This window comes from Halichoerus grypus, chromosome 3 (assembly GCF_964656455.1).
Source record: "Halichoerus grypus chromosome 3, mHalGry1.hap1.1, whole genome shotgun sequence".
In the NCBI taxonomy this organism is placed as follows: Eukaryota; Metazoa; Chordata; class Mammalia; order Carnivora; family Phocidae; genus Halichoerus; species Halichoerus grypus.
Window position 1 is genome coordinate 130,466,364 of NC_135714.1, and position 22,769 is coordinate 130,489,132.

Consider the following 22,769-nt stretch of genomic DNA (forward strand, 5'->3'; position numbering starts at 1 on the left):
AAAAATTAAAAACAGAACTATCATATCAGCCAGCAATTCTACTTCTAGGTATATATCTGAAGAAAATGAAAATACTAATTCAAAAACACTTTCACCACCCCTATGTTCATCATAGTGTTACTTACAATAGCCAAGATAGGGAAACAACCTAAATGTCCATCAACAGATGAATAAAAAAGATGTGGTATATATATACACAATGAAATATTAGTTAGCCATAAAAACAAATGAAATCTTGGCCATTTGCAACATGGATGGACTAGAGGGTATTATGCTAAGTAAAATAAGTCAGACAGAGAAAGACAAATACCATATGATTTCACTTATATGTGGAAACTTAAGAAACAAAACAAATGAACAAACAAAACAAAAGAGAAACAGACTCATAGATACAAAGAATAAACTGATGGTTGCCAGAAAGGGGGTAGGGGGCAGGAGGTTGAGGAGATGGATAAAATAGATGGTGATGGGAATAAGAAGGTACAATCTTCAAATCACAAAATAAATACAATATGGGGCATATAATGTACAGCACAGGGAATATAGTCGATAATATTCTAACAACTTTGCACATGGTGACAAGATGGTAACTACACTTACTGTGGTGACCATTTTGTTATGAATATAAATATCTAATTACTATGTGGTACACCTGAAACTAATACAATATTGTATGTCAATTATTCTTCAATTAAAAAATTCTAAAAAATAGTTTATTATTTAAAAGCAACTTTACTGTTTGTAATGACAATTCAGCTAAGCTTTTTAAAAAAAGGGGGGGTACTAATACACCACTCTTTTCCCTGGTCCAATGAAAATGTCACCAATATAGAATATTTCTACTTGGAATGTTGTCAGATATGAGATGAACACCTTGTGTCTTTTAAATCACCATCTATCCTTAAGCTTAAGACAATGATAAAATTACTTGAAAAGACAAAAACTTAAAAATTTTTAGAAGAACAAGAACCTTCCCCTAATGAACAGGAAAGCAACTTTATAATGACCTTCTAAAAAGTACACTAAAATTGTCATACTGTATAGATTTTTTTTTTTTTTTTTAAAGATTTTATTTATTTATTTGAGAGAGAGAGAATGAGAGAGAGCACATGAGAGGGGGGGAGGGTCAGAGGGAGAAGCAGACTCCCTGCCGAGCAGGGAGCCCGATGCGGGACTCTATCCAGGTACTCCAGGATCATGACCTGAGCCGAAGGCAGTCGCTTAACCAACTGAGCCACCCAGGCGCCCCATACTGTATAGATTTTTTAAAGAGAAAGGAAATGAAGTATGAATTATATGTGTAGAAATACTATGAAAAATAAAAACAGGTTTGAAACTAACTAGAAAGTTATCATTGGGGCGCCTGGGTGGCTCAGTTGGTTAGGCGACTGCCTTCGGCTCAGGTCATGATCCTGGAGTCCCAGGATCAAGCCCCACATCGGGCTCCCTGCTCAGGGGGAGTCTGCTTCTCCCTCTGACCCTCCCCCCTCTCGTGTTCTCTCTCTCATTCTCTCTCTCTCTCTCAAATAAATAAATAAAATCTTTTAAAAAAAAAAGTTATCATTATTGCAAGGGTCACCACCTCCCCTGAGGGGAATCATGAAATAAAAAAAATTTATGAAGCCAGGGTAAAAATACACCTTCATCAGGCGCCTGGGTGCCTCAGTTGGTTAAGCGTCTGATTTCAGCTTAGGTCATGACCTCGGGGTCCTGGGACTGCTCCCCATGCTGGGCTCTCTGCTCAGTGGGGAGTCTGCTTGTCCCACTGCTCCCCACACCCGCCTCATGCACGGGGTGCTCTCTCTCTCAAATAAATAAATAAAATCTTTGAAAAAAAAGAAAAATACACCACCATCCAATGCAGGTATCTGCTGACCTATGAAACAAACGTTTTGATAGTAGCTGTAACGTAAAATTGCACAGTGCATTGTTCTAAACAATACATTTAAGATTGATTCACCTAAGAAATAAATTAATCCATGCTACATTTACCCTTAAGAATACAGCAAAGATTTTTTAAAGTACACATTTAAGTTATCTAGAGGATTTGTTTAGAATACTTAACAAAACAAAAATTTTGCACCCAATAATTCTACACACTGAATTGGTCATTGTAACAGTACAAGACTTTAAAAAACAGAGGTACCAAACCTCTGTTTTTTAAATTGTTCTTACAATTTGGCTTAATATTTTCACCTGACTCAAACCAACTATAAACACTTATAATTTTACATGTAAAGTAAATGCTTTACAATTATTTACAATTTGTTTTCAGAACCATTCAAAATTACACCCCTAAGATTCTTCAAAGATACTTTCGGCTATGATGCGTAGCCAGTATGTTACTTTATGCAAATTATTTATCTCTGAATAAAAAATGCAAGTAGTCCCTACTTTTTAGCTGCTATAGACAGCACTGCCCCTTGTTCCTCAAGTTCCCATAGTATTCATCACTCCAGAGACAAAAGTATTTTGAACTGTAGACTTTATATAGAATCACTTTAAGACAGGACCCAAGGAACAGAGAAACCTAAAACAGCCAGTCCAAGTTTTGTAATGGAATGAAGCTCATACTGTATGTGGGTCGACTTGGCAGTTTTCTATATGAGGGTTCCATAAACTACATAGTTTATGTATAGTTGACCCTTGAATAACAAGGGTTTGAACTGTACTTACACATGAATTTTTTTCAATAAATAACAATACAGTATTGTCAATGTATTTTCTTAATAAGATCTTCTTTTCTCTAGCTTACTTTATTATTAAGAATGTGGTATATAATACATATAACCTACAAAATATGTATTAGACTATGTTATCGGTAAAGCTTCCAGTCAATAGTAGGCTATCAATAGTTCAGTTTTGGGTGACTCAAAAGTCATACACGGATTTTCAACTGCACAGGGGGTTGGTACCCCTAACCCCTGCGTTGTTTGAGGGTCAAATGTATAAGGTTTTACTGGAACACAGTCACACTCATTTGCTTACACACTGTCTATGGCTACTTTCAAACCACAAAGAGCAGAATTCAATTGTTGCATCAGATGTAGTCCACAAAATCTAAAATATTTACTAACTGGCCCTTTACCAAAAAAAAAAAAAAAAACCTCCTCCACACAATGAGATGTCAGAGGCAACACATGACATCTCCAAGAACCATCTCTGAAGTACATGAGCTGCTGTCAGCCTAGGTGTAGGCTTTTGGGTCATCTGGTGCTAAAACACAAATGCACACCCAAGGCCCTTTAATCATCCCATATCAATCCCAAAGTTGCCAAGGCAAAGCACATGAGGTTACCACTCCCTCCTACCAGAGTCACACCTTTCCCACTACCTTTACTAGTAAATCATGTCAACCCAAAAGGGCTGCCCTTTAAGTTCATCTAAACATGGTTTCACCTGCATAAAATATGTTGTGGAAAGTAGAGGGTGGAGAAGGCACCCATATGGCATATATTCCAGTCCCGTACTCTCATCCTAGAATCACCTGAGATCTAGCTCCCTATCTAAACATCTCTTCCGCAGAGTTCTGTCATTTGAATTAAATTCTTAAGAAGAGACCAAAGAAGCTACTAGGAAGGTGGTGAACTGAATGAGCTAAGGAACACAAAAAGTGTGGATATGTATATATTCCTTATCTTACAATCCTTAATCTTTGTTAGAGTCAACATTAAAAGCAAGCCCCATTAGCTGCAGGCTTCACCACAAAAAAGGTCTTCCAGTGTCTCATGCTTCAAAGACAGCTGAATTTTTTTAAATGCCAAGTTGTTTTTTGTTTGTTTGTTTTTTAATAAAAAGGTTTAAAAAAAACCATTTTCAGCACTGCTGTGCCAACACAGGGATATCCCCTCCATTGTATGGGACACAAAGACACACATCAACTGCAAACAGGGGAAGCAGCCTTCTCTGCCAGCTATTTTTAGCTCTACTTCGTCACGTTAAAGACCAAACTTAGGATAATAATGCTGGGCAAACTTTAAAAACATGAATTTTTATGAAAACAAATCTGTCCTTTTATGTATAAGTTCCTTAACAGTGAAATCCTATATATTCTTCTGACCTTAATCTCAAGAGACCTATATACTCTACAAAAAACTTGTTAGCTCCTTCAAAAATATAGAGTCACATGTCCTAAGACCGAACTGGTAGCCCTGTTTAAAGACTGTTCCTCCCTTGTGAACTTCAAATCTTAATCCACTTTTAAAACATTTTGTTAGGGAGAGTCTCATCCATTTTTTGTTCTTACCATATCTTTGCTAACTTTAAAAGAGTCCCTTCCCCCAAAGTAAAAAGACACATTTTTCAGCTCTTTACTCTCTTGTCAGCTCTCTCGAGAAACCTTAATACTGTGAAAATGACTCCTAACTCTACATTTCCAACATATCACGCATTAGTTTAACTATTTTTCTGTCTTCAGATTGCATCAGCACCAACTTTTTACCCTAAAATTTAATGTCAAAAACAAAGTCCACTGCCTCATTTCTGAATTACTTTCTATAAGAAACCACTAGCACCAATCTAAAATATGGGGAGCATCTTTTTCACTCCTCCAGTTGAACAGCTCTTCGAAGACCATGGTGTAAAAATGTTGGCTCCCTAGAAAAACAAAATCCTACTCCAGGTATAATGCCTCCTGACCTAGAATACAATTTCTCCTCAATCATCTAAAACTACCCTCTCGGTAACATTGTTCTCAGTTGCTTCTTTGGGCTGTACACATGTAACTGCACAAACGCAAACTGACTCCAAGCCTACTCAACAACTTCCATCCATATTCCCATGAAGCTAACTTCCTAATTACATTTGTCCCTCACACCCTCCAGTTCCAAAAGTCTTAAACATTTTACCTCCACCTATACCTTTCTTCCCAAAAGAGACCTTACTTCCCAGATTTGGTTCAGACACTCCAATTAGTTTTGTACAGTCCAACACCAACACTTCTCTAATAAAAAATATACAAATACATTTATATCTATAAGGTACCAAACATAGTAGTATGACATATAGTGTCATACATACCTCTTTCCTACAATTTTGTGCAATTTATGTTTCACTGCCTATGCCGTAAGTAAAGGCATCTCAAAGGCAGGGCAGCAAATACTTTGCTCTTTCTTTGCTACCCAAACATGCAATAAAACATTACCATGCTTTTTAACCAATTTATAGTCAAAGCAATAAAAATAAGTCTTAAAGTTAGTAATCAACTTTGATAGAGTACAAATCTACACTCAAATTATAGTTTGCTGGTTTGTCTTCCCTTCCTCCCTGAAAAACAGCCTATGCCAAGACTAGATTTCTCTTTCTCCCATCTTTATAAAACATGGGATACATGACTTCCTCAAGGTCTCAAAAGATAAGAGATCCAGAGACATTTGCTTTTGATTTGACATCTAACATCACATCTACTAATCAGTATTTTCATGTCATTACCCATTTAAATTAGAACTTAAGGTTCCTTACAAAAGCATTAACAAGCACAAATATATAAAAAGAAACAAAACAGCTGGAGAAGTTCCAGAGGAGGTAAAATGATCAAGGGATCAAAGTAATCATTCTAAGACCGACACAGAGAGTCAGGAAAGATGATGGTAAAAAGGAATAATCAAAATCTATAAAACCAGGAAAAGATGAACTCCAGCTTGTCCTAGCATTTCTCAAAAAACAAAAACTCTGGATGTGTCCTGGAACTTTAAAGAGACAGATTTTGGACAAATAAATAAAATGTTAAATAATTCAGGGGCTAATAAACTTGTAGAACTTACTACCTCAAAGGAGAAAAAGTACAGATGAAAACACTATTTGAGAAAGTTTTAAATAAATTTAATCACGATCCTGAATGGAGAAGTTAGCACAGACAACCCCTGGCTTACATTCATTACTACAAAGCTTCTCTCAGCAGTGGCTTCAGAGGGAGTGAGTCCACAGTGTTGCCTGGAGGAGCCACAATTCTCAGTATAGTACTGCCTATGTTCTGTTAAATAAAATTCCACTCTATGCTTAACCCTTAAGGTCTATATAAATATATGAAATGGTAATTACTTTCTTGCATCTCAACTTGGCACTCTTGAGAGGATAACTAAAATGCATATCAAAGATTTTATAAACTTCACCTTAAAAATCATTCTTCAAAGAATTAAATATCAAAAAAGTTTCTCCTCGTTTGATAGTGAAGTAAAGATAACTCAAACAAGCAGTCTCAAGTCATTCTGCCAAATAAAAAAAGTGCTAGCAATTAGGACATATGCTACTCAAAAATTAAAAAAAAAAAAAAGCATTTGGATAGGGAAAAAAATGTAACAACTTTTATAAACTAGTTAAAGTACTAGATGCTCTCCCCCAAGTAAGTCGTGATTCGTAAGAACTCAGAATTTCCTGAGTAACTGAAATCTGTTATAGCTCCTGGCACATAGGAACTGGACCCAGGAAATAAGAAGGTAAAAAACTCCTGTACCAACAGGTACTGAAATGAAAATCTCTCAAGGAAGACTGCAAAATAAGAAAGGAATTTTACTTTCAGGGGTTCACAGGGTAAAAGGTTCCCTCTTGAGAACCCTAATAAGAATTGCCCCGAAACAAAAACCACAGCACTGTTTCACACCCGGTGTACCAGGAAAAGGTGTATTACAGAGATGTCCTTTGTGTGCACATATGCTTTGGCTTCCTCAATTTCCTTTTGCCAATTACTGGCCAGAAAGGCGCAAGTGTCCACTCTGGATAAAGACAGAACTCTTCTAAGAGAAACCTGTGAGTTTGCATATTACACGTACAAGGAGCTAAAATATTATAAAACACAGGACTACCCAATACCTTTTCCCTGCTGTAAAAATAAAAATGCACCCTCTCATCTATACACTCCCAACACTCCTGCAAAACATCAGCAGAACTCCACGAGGACGAACCGGTATCCTCCCACTTTCTACCCCTCGATTCCCTTTCCCCCGGCCACTCACACTTTAGGGAAGAGCCGTGGCGCTGAGAAAGTGGGTTGGTTCCCTTCCTCCTCCGCTCTGAGGCGGCAGCTGCGGAAGGCTCCGGCGCGTTACTGAGGAAGAAGCGGTGCTTGTGTCTCTAAGCCAGGCGGTCACCCGGGTCTCTTCCGCGCTGCCGGAGCAGAGGAGGCGGCAGCGGCCCCGCTTACCTCCTCTTTTCCTCTTCCTGGGTCTCTTCAGGCTGTGTCTTCTGCCCGCCCTGGGCCACTTCTCCCGGGACAGTCACGTCTGGGAGGCTCCAGATTTTGCACTTACAAAGTTTTCCTCTGGGCTGAGGCTGCAGCCGGCCCCCCGGGTCCCCCCCGCCCTCGGGGCTGGGGCGGGGGAGGGGGCTCTAAGAACTCCTCCCGGAGTTCCGCCGAGGAGCCGGGGGGCCGGCGACTGGCCAAGGGAGAAGACCCCCTCCCCCGCGAAGGGGCTGAGGAGGGGGGGAAGGTAAGGAAAGGACGGCGGCGCCGGTCCTGCTCTCCCCGCCGCCGGGGCCGCCGCTTCACATCGGGGTCCCCGCCCCCCCGGCCGGGGGGTGGTTGCTGAGCTTGGGTCCCCGGCTCATACACTCTGGGGCAAGATGCTACGGCCCCGGGCGGGTGGCCGAGGCAGCGGCGTGGTGGGGGACCCGGCCGGCTCCGCTCGGCGCCGCCCCCGCTCCCGGCTCCCGCATGTGTCGCTGCGGCTGGGACCCCCTCCCTACACGTTGGGGGTCCCTCGCCCCGCGCTCCGGGACGAGACAGAAGCTCCGGCCCCTCCTCAGCGTCTTCTCACCGCGGAGAAGCTGACTAGTCCCGGCCCGAGGTAGCCGCCTCCCTGCCCCCCAGCCGCCGGCTCCGGCTCGGGCTCCGGCGTGTGCAGCAGCCACTGCCGGCCGGGAAGGTGAGGGGGGGAGAAGAGGGGTGGCCGCGGCTCCCGCTGGTCCAGGTCAGGACGAAGGTCTCGGCGGTGGCCAGTGCACGGGGGCTGGGTCTCTCGGATGCTCCCTCGCTCTCACGCTCTCCGCTGCGGTGGCGGTAGCGCCCGGAGCTCAGCTCGCTGTCTCGCTCGCTCTGTGCGGGGCTCTCGCCTCACTCCAGAGAGGGGCGGGAGGAAAGCGGCGCCGCCGGATGACGCAAGTCACCTAGCAACCGCTCCCCTCACCCCCTCCCTTTTCTTTCCGCCGGGACGTTTCCTCCGCTGCCCTTTTTTTCCCTTTCTAACCACCCCGCCCTGGGTGACTCTGGCGCGCTCTGATGACGCTAGAGGGGAAGAGGAAGTCGGGGCTCCGCGAGCGGGTGGGTGCGCCTCGGGCCGCGGGACTAGCCGCCGTTGCCGCCGCCTCTACGGCCGCGTCAGAATTGAAGAGAGGAAGGGGAGGAGCCGAGTGGAGCCTAAGCTGCCGCCTGATCTTACCCCTGACCCGACGGTGGCGGGGAGAGCTCGCTCCGTAGCGGTTTCCTCCAGGGCAGGTGGTGACTGCTCCTTTGGGAGCAAGGAGGAAAGCCCAGGCCGCGCGGCCATGGTCGGGCGCGCACCACCCGAAGGTGAGGCATTTAGCCCCGAATGGGCCTTCGAAAAGCCAGACTGAGCGAGAACTTGTCCTACAGCCTGATCTGCTGCACCTGCTCCAAGGAGCGAGCGCCCCACCCTTCCCGTGGTGTAGGGCGAGCCTAGCACCCGATAACGTGTGGTCGGGCCGAGCAAATGTTTGATGAATGAATGAATGCCTCCCTCCGACGCACTCGCGGAGTTCAGAGGAGTTGATGGAAGTGCAAGCGTTTTGTAAGCTACGTAGTGTTGTAAAGATGAGAGTGGTGATACATCCCTTATTCCCCCCCACTCTCACGAAAGGAAATAGGGGTGCGGTTTGAGTACGGAGTCACAACCTGGGTCTTTAGTGTAAAGTGGGGGCGAATTGCCGCGACAAGGGAAGGAAGCCATCCTCCCGGAGATTGTGGAAAGATTTTTTACTTTTTCAGGAGGAGATGTTAGTAGTATCTCAGTTTTAGGAACCATTCTTGCTTGTATGAAGCTTTGGAGAGCTGATCTTGGTTGGTAGTAAGTGTCCATAACCATCATCAAGAAATGTTGGCCTGTGTTTCAGGCCTGACTCAAAAACTATTTCATTTCTAAAATAAATATTATTACTGTTATGCAGCTTTTCCTACAGATGTTATCCTGGAAAGTAAATTCAAATAAAAACTCATGAGGTTGAAAGTGTAGTTCTCTAGGAAAAGAAATTTTAAGATGAAAGGATCAGAATCCTCAGAATCTGTCTTGAACCTGTCCGGGTGAATAGCGTGAGACTGAGATGAAAGCAGCAGCAATGATGAAAGGAAGCAGATTCCAGAGTTCTTGTCGCTGGACCCTGGCACACCCTACCTGCTCTCCAAGCAGCATTAACGGATATTATAAGTCTTTCCACTTCAGGGAATAAGGAGCGAGTTTTTATAGGCAGACTTTGGAAGCTCAGGGTTTCTACCACCACCATATGCAAACAGTAGACTAAGGAAACTTCTAACTGGGTGAATCCAAGGGCTCATTTTTATTAAAATGCTGCAGAAAAATTGATGGGAGTGGTAAGTGGATGTTGCTGAAGCAAGAAGAGACTCACAAAGCAGCACTTGCTGAAGTGTCCTTGAATCGATGTTCCAAGAGCCAGGTTAGCTATCCTGCTTAAGCTACTGTGGATTTGACTGCCTTGTCATGATCAATGCCCTACCATGTAACTTCCAAATAAGACTCACAGGGAATCTGGCCCCCAAGTGCTAGCAAAATCTCTATTTGGTTTTGCCCCCTCCCTAATTTCCTGGTGGAAATTGAATGAATAAAATGCCCAGATTTAGGAGATTTTGTGAAGCTGAGCACCTCAGATTTTAAGTTCTGTGTGCTTTGGATAAAAAGAATGCAAACATCAGAGCTCTGCAACCCAGCAGAGGACACCTCCAGAAAAGTGTGTACTGTACCACATGGGGTTTTTCAGTAGCCTGATCCATTTTCATTGTCAGTGGCTCCACCTTAGAACCTTAGTACTGAGAGGAAAGCACTCAGGAGAGCCCTCATCCACCTACTTACGAAGTAATAGCGGCACTAAACTTACTGGGCAAAATCCACCCACATCACCACCCAGTACGAAAACTGGAGGAAACAGCTGGAACTGGCAACTAGAGAGGAGGAAGTTCATACATTTCTAACTTGGTCTGCGTGTCTCTTTAGTTCTTATTAATCCAGAGGAGAAAACAGCTAGTTTGTTCAAAATTGCAAAAAATCTGAAATTTCAGGTAACAGTTCTTTCCCTGCTTCATCAGTTTGTTTGTGATAAAGATCTGCATGCTATGTTAGAATATAACAAAGGGATATTTGTAGAGGGTTCTTTTCTCATGCACTTGAAAGCGAGCTATTATGAGAAACTATTTAATCAGTGTTTTATCATCCCACATCAGTGGTTTTTACTGTCAAAGATTTCATAAGCTAAATTATCTGGTAAAATTTCTAGAAATGCCATCTAAAAAGTCTTCAATTACTTTTAGCATTTTTATTGTGAGATATACATTAAAATGCATACAGCAGTTATTCGGTGTAATAAGTAGTTATAAAAGAAACCTGCCTGTGGCCAACCAGGTCAAGAAATAGAACATTGCCAGCATCCTAGAAGCCCCCCTGGTGACCTTCCTGAGCACAACTCTTTCCCTCTCTTTTAGAGTTAGCCATTATTCTAACTTTGGTGATAATCATTTCCTTGCTTTTCTCTATTGTTTTCTCATAAGCATGCATCCCTAAATAATGTGTTGTTTAGTTTTGTTCTTTCTGTTGAACTTTATTAAATGGAATAACATAATGTGTAATCTGTTTGCTTGCTGCTTTCGTACAACGTCGTTTTTAATCCGTATGTTGTTCAGGTTGTTCATATAGTTGTCATTTGTTTATTTTAATTGCAGTGTTCCATTGTAGCAATATGCTATAATTTATTTAACCGTTCTATTTTTGACGGACATCTGGATTGTTTCCAGTTTGGGACTGTTAAAAATACTGCTGTGAATATTCTTCGTATGTATATTCCATCACATTTATATCAGTTTCTGTATGGTATATACCTGGGCGCTGTTTCTAGAGGGTTATACTCACACCAGCCATGTATGTGAGCCCCATTGCTCCACACCCTCATCCCCTCTCAGTATTGTCAATCCTTTTGCCAGTCTAGTGGATGTATAGTTGTATGTCATTATGGTTTTAACTTGCATTTCTCTGATTGCTGAGATTTGAGCAATGTTGTTATTGAATTCCTTTTCACATATCAACTAGCCATTCGGATTTCCTCTTGTGAAGTGGTTATTACCTTTTTCATGCCTGATTTCCCATTATCCTTTTATAGTCCACATTTAAAATATTTATTTTAGGTAAGGTAATGCTACCAAATGAATTATATTTGGGAAAAGTTCTTTCCAAAATATAGCTTACTTAATTATCTTCTATGAATTTGATTTTAAACTTCTTAAATATAGGACAAGACTCAGGGCACCTGGGTGGCTCAGTTGGTTAAGCATCTGCCTTCTGCTCAGGTCATGATCCTGGGGTCCTGGGATCGAGCCCCACATCAGGCTCCCTTCTCCATCTCCCTCTGCTGCTCCCCCTGCTTGTGCTCACTCTCTCTCTCTCTCACACAAATAAATAAAACCTTAAGAAAAAAAAGGACAAGACTATATTTTATTTTATTTTTTACCTTCCAAAATAATCCCATGCTTTCAACTTTCAATGCTGGAGTTTCTCATGGCGGTTTTGGTTTTTGTTCTGATTTTGTTTCCCTCAGGTATGTAAAAGAGATTTTTATTCTCTTGAATCTATGTAACTCATTTCTGTTCTTTGTTACTTTGTGTATTATAGGCAACTATGTAACAAAGTATTTCCCCAGCACAGGGTTTGTTTGTTTTTTTTCATTTCCCAGTTTCATTCATTTTATAAAAGTCACAGTGACTTTCTCTTTATTTCTGAAGTCCCTGCTAAAATAATGGTTTGTTGGGGTTTCTTTGTTTTTTAATTTCACTCAGTAATATCAAATACACACCATACATGTTGCTACCTGGCAAATTTCCCCAACATATTCTCTTTGGTCGTCTTTATCATTTCCATATCTGTCAGTTCTTTGTGTAGAATCAGTGATATTTTCTGATTTCTCATCTTAAGATGAGACCCAGAGAAATTATTTTACGTAGGGTCAAAAAAAGCAAGTAAAGAGGATGCCTGGACTCCACCCCAAGTCTTCCAATAAGTGTGCTTGCCATTATATCACACTGACTCAGTCTTCTGGAGCAGTAAATAAATTAATTCCAGTGGTCTATAGAATATTGTTCACTACCACATGGCAAACCTCTTATTCTATCATTTTAAGCCTAACAGCTTTAGGAGCAGATTAAGTGTGATAGAAATAAAAATAAATAAATACAATTTTTAAAGATTATTATAATTTCTAAAAAGGGATTACATGGATACTTGTTTTAATACCCTTTTTTAAAAGATTTTATTTATTTGAGAGACAGAATGAGCAGTGGGGAGGGGCAGAGGGAGAGAGAGAAGCAGATGCCCTGCTGAGCAGGGAACCCAATGCAGGGCTCGATCCCAGAACCCAGAGATCATGACCTGAGCCAAAGGGAGACGTTTAACCAATGGGGCCCCTGGATACTTGGTTTAAAAAAACAAGGTTTCTCCACTCTTTCCTTCACTAAGCCCGCATCGCCTCTTCAGAGAACCATCATGCTTCCTTAATATCTGAGAAAATTATTACGCAAAGGAAAGCAATGGTTAGTGGTGTCAAATAATTCAGGAAAGACTCTTGTATTTAGTGCTCAGCTCCCTAATAATTTCATAATGCTGTTAAAAATGTTGACTCTCAGAATATAATGACATCTGTAAATCCGAGAAAAAATCAGCCTAGAAAACCTATCAACTGCTTGATGAGATCACCCCTGTATTTGCCTTTACCATCAACTGGACTTGCAAAAAGATTGACTGTAAAAATGAATTATAGATGACTACTAGTTTTAATAGAAAATAAATCACTTGTAATCTTTGATAGTTTAACCTCGGAGTTTCAGAAAAATCCTTCCTTTTGTTTTGTCATTAATAGTCACAAAGTATTTTTATCTAATAAAATCCTACCAAGGTAGGATTGGTTGTAACTTAACCCTGGAGAGCAAAGGCTTTAAAATTTTCTGGCTTGAAATTCAAAGCTGAGTTACCAAATTAACAGTAGGGAGTTGCCAAAGGTACCAGATACATAAATATTGTCTATTTTTACCATAACTTCCAAAATGCAGGGATATATAGAAAGTATGAAAGTGTTAGAACATCTGTCATAAGCATAGACTTTTCACATTTACTTCACAATTCAGTGAACAAAAATTTATCACCTACTACTTCCTAGCACTTAACCAAGTGCTGAACATATAATGGTGAAACAGACCTAATCCCTAGCTTCATAGAGCCCACAGTCTACTCCCTAGTATGTGCTGGGTTTGATACTCGACTCCAGTCACTACCATCTAAAACTATTCGATCTATATTACCATCTGATGGTCTATAAGTAAATGGGTGACTACTTTTATTCTCTTGGTAAGCAAATAAATGATCATATGCTAGAACCTTCAATCTTACTGTCATTTTTCAGCATTTCATTATGACTATTTTTTTAAAATAAACACTGAAAAGTACTATAATGCATGTTTATTTACCTAGATTCAGTCATTGTTAACATTTTGCTATATTTGCTTTAAGCACTTTTTCCTGAACCATTTGAAACTAAGTTGCAGGCATCATGTGGCTTCTCTCCAAGTACTTCAGCAGCGATCACCTAAGCAAAAGGATATACCTAACCTCAATCTTTAATCTGACCTAAGAAAATTAACAAAAATCTATATCTAAATATATGATTCATATTTAGATTTCCCTAATTGTCCCAAATAGTTTTTCCAGTTTTTTGGGCTATACTTGACAAATAACACTGTATAAGGTTAAGGTGTACAATGTGATGATTTGATGGACATACTTATAGTGCAATGATTACCACAATAAGGTTAGTTAACACATCCATCACCTCATATAGTTACCTTTGTGTGTGTGTGACGACACTTAAACATTTCAGATCTCTCTTAGCAAATTTCAAGTATAATATTTTTCATAGCTTCTGCCCTCCCCCAACCTGGATCCAATCAAGTTTCACACATTGCATTCTTCAGTCATATTTAAATGTAAATATTTTTAGAGAAACTAAAAACTGGACTCTCCAATAATACTTGGAAATAATTGTTTTACATTATGTCATTTCTCTCTTTAACAATGTTATATTTTAAGTTTAAGAGCATTATATATTTTTAGTAGAGGATGGTCTCCCTTTATTCAGCAGCTTTTCACTCACCTTTGACATCACTTAGTGCAGCTTTAATAAATGGGGAACTCACTGAGATACTGAGCATTCCCCTATTTTCTGAAAATAACCTATAACATTTTCTTAGACACTGCTTCCTTCCACCTTTGCCCCACCATGCTTTTCCTGGAAAGCTCTGATTTTTCTCCCGTCCAGAACCCTTATTACCCCTTTTCCCTCTCCTTGAATCTGTCTTAACTTTCTAGAAACCCCTTCCAGAGCATCTAACTGCACAGTTCTTATCGTCTCTTATTCTCTACCCACCTTTCAGGCTACCATAACCTCTTCTTAGCTCTCCCAGAATCTGCACCTGATTTCCTTTACCAAAACCCTTTCACTAGGAGTCCTTAGCATCAGAACCCACCACCACGAGTATTACCCAGCTGATTCCAAAGGAAGAAAGGGGCATAACATTTGTCAAGAGCTCAGAATGTGCAGTTGTTCAATCTTCACAAAACTCTGCAACATCAGTGCAAGATGCCCACATTCCTTATTCCTCGCCCTACCACATAGGAAGACTCTGTTTCCCAGTTTCCCTTGCTATTAGGCTGGGGCCATGTAATTGGTCTGGCCAGGAGATGTGGGCAAAAGTAAAGTGGGTCATTCCCAGGCTTGATTCTAAAGTCTCCTGTGAGACAATCAGCTTGTGATTTCTCCCTTGTCTACAACGCTTAAAAGCAAAGGATGTTAAGATACCGGATCACATGTATCACAGGAGTTCAGATTGTTTAGTTACCGCGTAGAGGAGTTCTATCTGACCTCAATCAGACAGTGAACTGAGCAGAATGTAAAGTTGTATTAAGTTTCTGAGTTTAATACCAAGTTTGCATTTAGAAACATAAAGAATAGCAAGTCATTGTGTTAATATTCTGGTCCAGCGAGGTTGGGTTATATAAGCTTTTGCGACCTGACATAAGAATGCAACCCCCCCCCCACTTTGTTCAACTGTTTTTATAGAAACATGAGTTCTGAGTTCCAATCCAAACTATAAAAGAACTTTTAGAGAAAAGAAAACAAAAACTCTAGGGATTGATTCTTCCGTGAAAGAAGTACCACATATCAGAACACCACTACCCTTCAGGTATTTGTTTAAGGCTGCCTTTTCAACAAATGGGCTGCCATTTAAAAGATGAAGAAATCCTTAGTTTTTTCAGCCTTTTATTCCAGGGTTGACATCTCTTTTAATAACCAAATAAAATGTCATGGCCTACCATCTTATATGCTATGAAAAGTTCAGAGCCAGCTCTCTCCACTGTAGCTGGCTTGTTCAAGTTATTTCAAGGCTGTGCCCCGCGCTGGACACTACTATTTAAATTCCTCAACATGAGACTGTTCTATGTAGTGGACTTTTAGGTTGAGAGGTAACAAGTGGTTATCATAGTATAAGAACCAACTTATACTACATGAAACAACTTCAAAATCAATGTCAGATATAACTTTTCCTAAAACTGTTGGCCAACTGCAACCTGAAGGATTTCTTTCACTGAGTATGTCTTTCCTTAGGTCTCTTCCCATCACCCTATATTTGCTACTCTAACCCCCACATTCTCCTCACATCCCTTCAGAACAATCTCCTTAAATCCAAGATTCCTTTTATTTCATTGAGCAAATCATTCAGCTCTCTTGGGTCTCCACCTCTCACGAAAAAGCCCTTCAAACCCATTATTAATAATGTACACGGATGCAAATAACAGAAAACCCAAGTGGCATAAACATTGAGAGGATTCATTGTTTCCCTTCGTGAGAAATCCTCTGGTCGGGAATCCAAGATTGGCATAGCAGCTCATAATACCATCAGGTACCCAGGCTGCTTTTCTTTCATGGCCATCCTTGCCACACTGACTTTTATCATCAAGCCTGTGGTCTAATGAGTCACAAATGGGCGGGCAGCCATTCCTCAGGAGTCACATTTAAATTGCAGACTGGAAGGAAGAGGAAAGGGTGGTGCCTGTTTGAGGAAACACTGATTCTTTCCCCAATGTTTCCAGCACATTCCCGTTTAGGTCTGACTGATAGAAGGGTATCTTGGGCCCATGCCTAGATCTAAAGAAGGCTGAGAAGTCTTTTTGCTGGGCATTGTGGCCCAAAGTGAGGTTGGAATTCCATTAATAAGGAAAGTGGGAAGAACAGATAAGGAGTAGGAAATTAGCAGTGTCTGACACGCTTTGTCTTAGTCTGTCCTGTCTGCTATAACAAGAAACCATCGATTGGGTGGCTCATAAACCACAGGAATTTACAGTTCTGGAGGCTGGAAGTCTGAGACCAGGGTGCCAGCATGGTTGGGTGAGCGCCCTCTTACAGGTCACAGACTGTCGACTTTTTGTAGCCTCACATGGAGAACAGAGAACATCAACCACTCTCCTAACTCTTATATAAGGGTATGAATCCCATTCATGAGGCCTACACCCTCATGACTTCATCTACTCCTAATTACCTCCCAAAGGCCTCACCTCTTAGTACCATCACATGGCTGCGTGGGAATGGGGGGGGGGGGATGGGGGCAGTAATAAGTTATCAACATGTTCAGTCCATAACACCCTTAGAGATGTTTTTCTTAAAAGGACCATGTACTTCAGAGATGAAATGCCATTCTCTAAACCCCAGAAATACCTACAATGTGTTTTTATTTGAAATAGCAATTTTCCTTAATATTTTGCATACAAATATCAATAATATGTAGAATCTTCTTTTTTGCTTCTTGTAACAGCTTAAAAATCCTAGCAATTTAATTTCAAGAGCATGTTAAAATAAATGAATTTGTGATCTCCAGATGGTTGGCTTTTAGTCTCTTACATCATCATTGCAAAAGACATCATATCAGTGGCATTTTAAAGCTCTTTTTTTAGACCTATGTCTAAGAACGATTAAATTTTCATTTCCTTATTAAAACCAAAAATAACCATTTTTATTTATTTTCAAACAATCTGAAACTTACAGGAAAGTGGTAAGTACAGTTTAGAGAACTTTTTTGTCTTGAGCCGTTTGGGAATAAATTGCCAACTTGATGTCCCATCACCCCCAAATACTTAAGCGGGTATATACAGGATATTCTCCTACAAAATCACAGTGCAGCCATCAAAATCAGGACGTTAACCCTGATGATTCCTACCACCTAATCCTGGGACCCCTCCCCCCATTAAATTTCATAAGTTGTCCTAGTAATAACCTCGATAGCAAAATAAAGGATACACTTCAGAATGTGTGTTGCGTTCAATTGTCACATCTCTTTAATCTCCTTAAGTCTGAAATGTTTCCTCAGTCTTCCTTTGGCTTGCACAACTTTGATACTTTTGAAGTTTACAGTTAGTTCTTTTGTAGACCATCCCTCTACTTGGATGTGTTTCTGTTTAGCAAGAATATCACCAAAATAGTCCTGTTCTTATTGCATTTCACTGGGTGCTGCTCAATTGGTTTAATCATTTGATTAAAATAATGTCTGTCAGGCTTCTCCACAATTAGGTAACTCCAAAATAAAGTTATTATTTTTTCCGTTTGGAATTAATAACTATTAATTTTGTGAGGATACTTTTGTGGAGATACTTTAGCTCTAAATAAATATCTTATTCCTCATCAAACTTTCATTTTACTCTTATTGATATCAGTATAGGCTCATGGTTCTCTCTCTTGATTAATGAGTTATAATCTGTTATTATTATTATTTATTTTGATGCTTAAGTTGTCCTATATTCGGCCAGTGGGAACCCCTCCAAATTGGCTTCTATGTCATTTTGTCCCATCATTCTTTTAGTATTTTTTTTTCTAGCCCAACAAAATGTTTCAGACTCATGTTGTACTTTTTCTGTCCCAGTGTTGGGCATGGCCCTTTCTCCAAGGAATAGGGGTTACCAAACAAAATAAAGGTTAATCAGTTAAATTTGAATTTCAGATAAATAATGAATAAATATTTGGCTTAGGTATGTCCCATGCAATAATTTCTTATTTGCTAAATATCTGCTATATTTTTAAATGATAAATCTGGCACCCTACCGAGGAGCTTGGTTCCTTTAAGTGGTGAATGGTATTTAGAAGCCGCAATCTGGGTGGGTCCGCTGGTTGCAGTTTGAGTTCACAGCTCTCAGACTCTCTTGATGGACTGAGCTAGGGAACATGTACACACACACACACGCACACACACATGTACAAACATTTATATCTGTATTTATATATCAATATTGGTGCCATATAAATGTGGATACAGCGTAATCCATGAGTTCACACTGATAATATCTAATTCCAATCCAACACCTGGGGGTTTATTCTAGTTTTTTCCTTTTCCATATATATGACTTCATTCTCCTAGGGTGAGAAACCTGACTTGCATTATCCTTAATATGCTTACTTATTTGATCCATCCCTTGGTTTATAATCAAACTCACACCACCGCCACTGCCCCCTTACCTATGAAGATGTCCTCCTCAGCTGCTTGTGCGAGGCCCCCTGTGCCAGGCTATCCCCATGGTCAGACACTCTCTTCAACAAACCTGGGCTCTGACACCTCACCACAGGATACCCCACAGAATGGATGCCCTCTTCACCTTGCTTGGGATCTGCCCCCACCCTCTCATGGCATGCCACCCTCCACATGGATCTTCTGTTCCCCCTGCCCAGGCTTGCCACCACATACCATGTGGAAGGCCTCCTCGGCCTGCTCAGAATTTGATTCCACACTGGTCCTTCTCCCTGTGTGCTTCCCCTCCTCACCTGGCTTTATGCATAAACGTCTTCAAAAATAAGTGATACTTAAGTATGAAATACCATATTCCTCTTATTACTCATAACACAAGCTGAGGTTTTCAATATAAAAGAGGTTCTGACAGACGCACCTGGAAAAATAGTTACTCACAGATATTTGTAGTCATTTGCATTGAGCTGATACTAACCATTACTTATTGACTAATAGTAAAAATCCAAGAAAAGGCAACATTGGAAATGTAGACTACTGTTTAAAAAGATATGTTTGTTCTCTATTTCCTCTCAAAACCCCCCCAAATAATAGTAAAGGAATAAAAAGTTATAAAAAGTACAAAGAGAACAGGAGATAGAATGGGAGAAAAGAGATGTCAGGAAATTCTAGAAGATAGTAGGTAGGCAGGAGCAACTCACTTCAAGAAAAGAAAGCTAAAACCTAACCTCCTGCAGCAGAGTGTCCTGCAATAACCAGCCAATTCCTGATATGGAACCCTAGAAAATGGCAAAATTGAAATCATTAGTTGCCTCTGAAGGCAAAAATGCAGGGTAAAGCAGAAAACAGGCTTTTTCTTAAGTATGAATAAAAAGACAAGGATCACCCGAACATTTGAAGAAAGTCTAACATGAAAGTAAAGAAAATTAAAGAAAAGAAAGAAAATTAACCTGGAGGAAACTGAGATAACACAGAAGAAGAAAAGTATCAAAGGCTGTGATAAAACTTTTTAAAGACGTAGGGCAAGGGATAATGGTATATTTCTGTGTCTGTGTGTGTTGAGATAATTAAAGACTCATCTTTAGTAATAGGAACTTAATAGATGACATCTTGGTTTGGAAAATCATGACATATCTGTATCAGCTTGTTATTTGGATGCAAATACTAAGAGGAAAAAGCACCTGAAGAGTTGAAAGTATTTGCCTCTAAGGAAGCCACACTAGATGGGGCAAAAGGCAGGCGACCCTTGATTTTTGTTTGTTTAATCTTTTTTTTTTTAAAGATTTTATTTATTTGACAGAGAGAGACACAACGAGAGCAGGAACACAAGCAGGGGGAGTGGGAGAGGGAGAAGCAGGCTCCCTGCTGAGCCGGAGCCCGACGCGGGGCTCGATCCCAGGACCCTGGGATCATGACCTGAGCCGAAGGCAGACGCTTAACGACTGAGCCACCCAGGCGCCCCTGTTTGTTTAATTTTTTTTAAATTGTATTTATTTATTTGAGAGAGAGCACCAGCAGGCAGAGGAAGAGGGAGAAGCAGCCTCCCCACTGAGCAAGGAATCCGATATGGGACTCGATCCCAGGACCCTGGGATCATGACCTGAGCCAAAGGCAGACACTCAACGACTGAGCCACCCAGGTGCCCCTCTTTATCTGAACTCTTTAAAGTTATTAGTCCCTTCCCATAAGTGACAGTGTTTTCAAGTTTACAGTTTGCCTTTTTATTTTAACTTTCAAAATTATATTTGCTTTTATGTTTATTTCTTTAAATTATTTTTGTTAAATATTGAATACATTCAAAATGTATAATTTATGTGTATAGAGAATAACAATAAAATGAACACCTGTGTACTTACAACCTGACTTGAGATAGAATATATTACCAATATCATAGAAGTCCTGTTATACATCTCCCTCCATCCCTATTCTCTTCTCTCTTCCTTCCAGAACGATTATTCTAGTTTCTTTCTAAAGTTTTTTTTTGTCTATTATTTTTAGGTGGTGGGGAGGGACAGAGGGAGGAGAGAGAGAATCTGGAGCAGACTCCTCACTGAACGAGGAGCCCAACTCGGGGTCAATCCTACAACCCTGAGATCATGACCCAAGCGGAAATCAAGAGTCAGACACTTAACGGGTGAGCCACCCAGGCGCCCCTATTCTAGTTTTGTGTTTACTAACCTGTCTGTCTGTCTCTCTCTCTCTCTCTCTCTCTCTCTCACACACACACACACACACGTTTACGTTTTCATTTTGCATATTTTTAAAATCCAAACAATTCATGGGTTCTTCTGGAACTCACCTACCTCCCCATCAACGTTAGGTCCCTAAAATTAATTCATGTTGATGTATGTGACCATAATTACATCCCATTGCCCCTGATGGCCTAGTGCTGCCAATCGGGCCTCAAGAATTCTGTTATGTCCATCGACTTTGAGGCATCTCTTATCAGTCTTGATCTAGAGGACAAGCAATTATGAGCTTCTCAGAATGTACTTGTAGAATACTACACTTAACACTTTAGTGAAGGGAGTATCCTCTGAGCCCTCCCAGGGAATGTTGCTAGCTGACGGGTTCTCTAGTATTACATAATAAATGCATTCTTTTTTTTTATTAACATATAATGTATTATTTGTTTCAGGGGTACAGGTCTGTGATTCATCAGTCTTCCACAATTCACAGCACTCACCATAATACATACCCTCCCCAATGTCCATCACCCAGCCACCCCATCCCTCCCAACCCCCCTCCACTCCAGCAACCCTCAGTTTGTTTCCTGAGATTAAGAGTCTCTTATGGTTTGTCTCCCTCTCTTGTTTTGTCTTGTTTCACTTTTCCCTCCCTTCCCCAATGATCCTCTGTCTTGTTTCTCAAATTCCTCATATCAGTGAGATCATATGATACTTATTTTTCTCTGATTGACTTATTTCACTTAGCATAATACCCTCTAGTTCCAACCACATCATTGCAAATGGCAAGATTTCGTTTTTTGATGGCTGCATAGTATTCCATTGCATATATATACCACATCTTTTTTATACATTCATCTGTGGACGGACATCTAGGCTCTTTCCATAGTTTGGCTATTATGGACATTGCTGCTATAAACATTGGGATACTCTTAATTCTAACCTATCTGAATTTTTTTTACCCCTTCATCATCTTTCTCCTAAGAAATTCCAGTATCAGAGGGCGCCTAGGTGGCTCAGACAGTTAAGCATCTGCCTTCAGCTTCAGTCATGATCCCAGGGTCCTGGGATCGAGCCCTGCATCAGGCTCCTTGCTCAGCAGGGAGCCTGTTTCTCCCTCTGCCTGCTTCTCCCTCTGCTTGCCGCTCCCCCTGCTTGTGATCTTTCTCTCTCTCTGTCAAATAAATACATAAATAAATAAAATAAATTCCAGTGTCTCCATCTCATCATTGTTTTCAAGTTTCAAAGAGCCAGTTTTGCAACATACTGGGTACAGTTCTAGGCATTCTACTAGGACATAAAGTCTTGAGTCACTGCATACGGCACCCTTAGTAATAAACTCTCCCCTATCCAGCCTTATAGTCTGTCCTCCCTGATCCAGCTCCTTTAAGTTCCATTTCTAGGCAAATTCTCCCAGTTCCTGCTGGTACATATTTGCCAGGTGCTGCAGTGTTTTGGTGAATAATCCCTTTCTTCACATAGCAGTATTTCTCTGCTTGGCTCATAATAAGACTTCTAATTATTGGTCTAGAAGCAATAAAGAGAGACAAGGAAAGATCTTGCAGACAAGCATCGTCTTGCAAGGCATCTGCCCTAAGTAAAGCATTTGCACAATTTCCAGGCAATCAGACACTGGTTTCCTCTAGCAAGAGGAAGGGCTCCAGAGAATTCTGGCCCAGAGTATCCAGAGGAATCTGGGGAGTTAAGTCTTTAATCCCATCCACCCAACCATTCCCATCAGAGGTCGCAAGTCTCCTCTTCTTCCCCTTCAAGTCCCTGACTTTAGCCTAAGAAAACTTCTGGGC

At 40.7% G+C, this 22,769-nt stretch overlaps 1 protein-coding gene and 1 long non-coding RNA gene across 5 annotated transcripts in view; one reads left to right on the forward strand and one right to left on the reverse strand.

The window, feature by feature from the left end:
- The window catches only part of FBXW7 (F-box and WD repeat domain containing 7), a 218,356-nt gene extending 210,290 nt beyond the window's left edge, over window positions 1-8,066 (reverse strand). For 3 of the 4 annotated variants that reach the window (XM_036091354.2, XM_036091283.2, XM_078069312.1), the window contains exon 1: window positions 6,951-8,062. The gene's annotated coding sequence lies outside the window, so the exon portion shown is untranslated. Of the gene's footprint in view, window positions 1-6,950 lie in introns of all 4 variants that reach the window. The other variant, XM_036091576.2, reaches the window with a different exon arrangement.
- Window positions 8,067-8,251: 185 nt separating this feature from the next.
- LOC118535482 (uncharacterized) overlaps window positions 8,252-22,769 on the forward strand; it is a 48,112-nt gene continuing 33,594 nt past the window's right edge. Inside the window, exon 1 of the long non-coding RNA XR_004917213.2 lies at window positions 8,252-8,503. This is a non-coding gene — a long non-coding RNA (uncharacterized LOC118535482). The remainder of the gene's footprint in view (window positions 8,504-22,769) is intronic.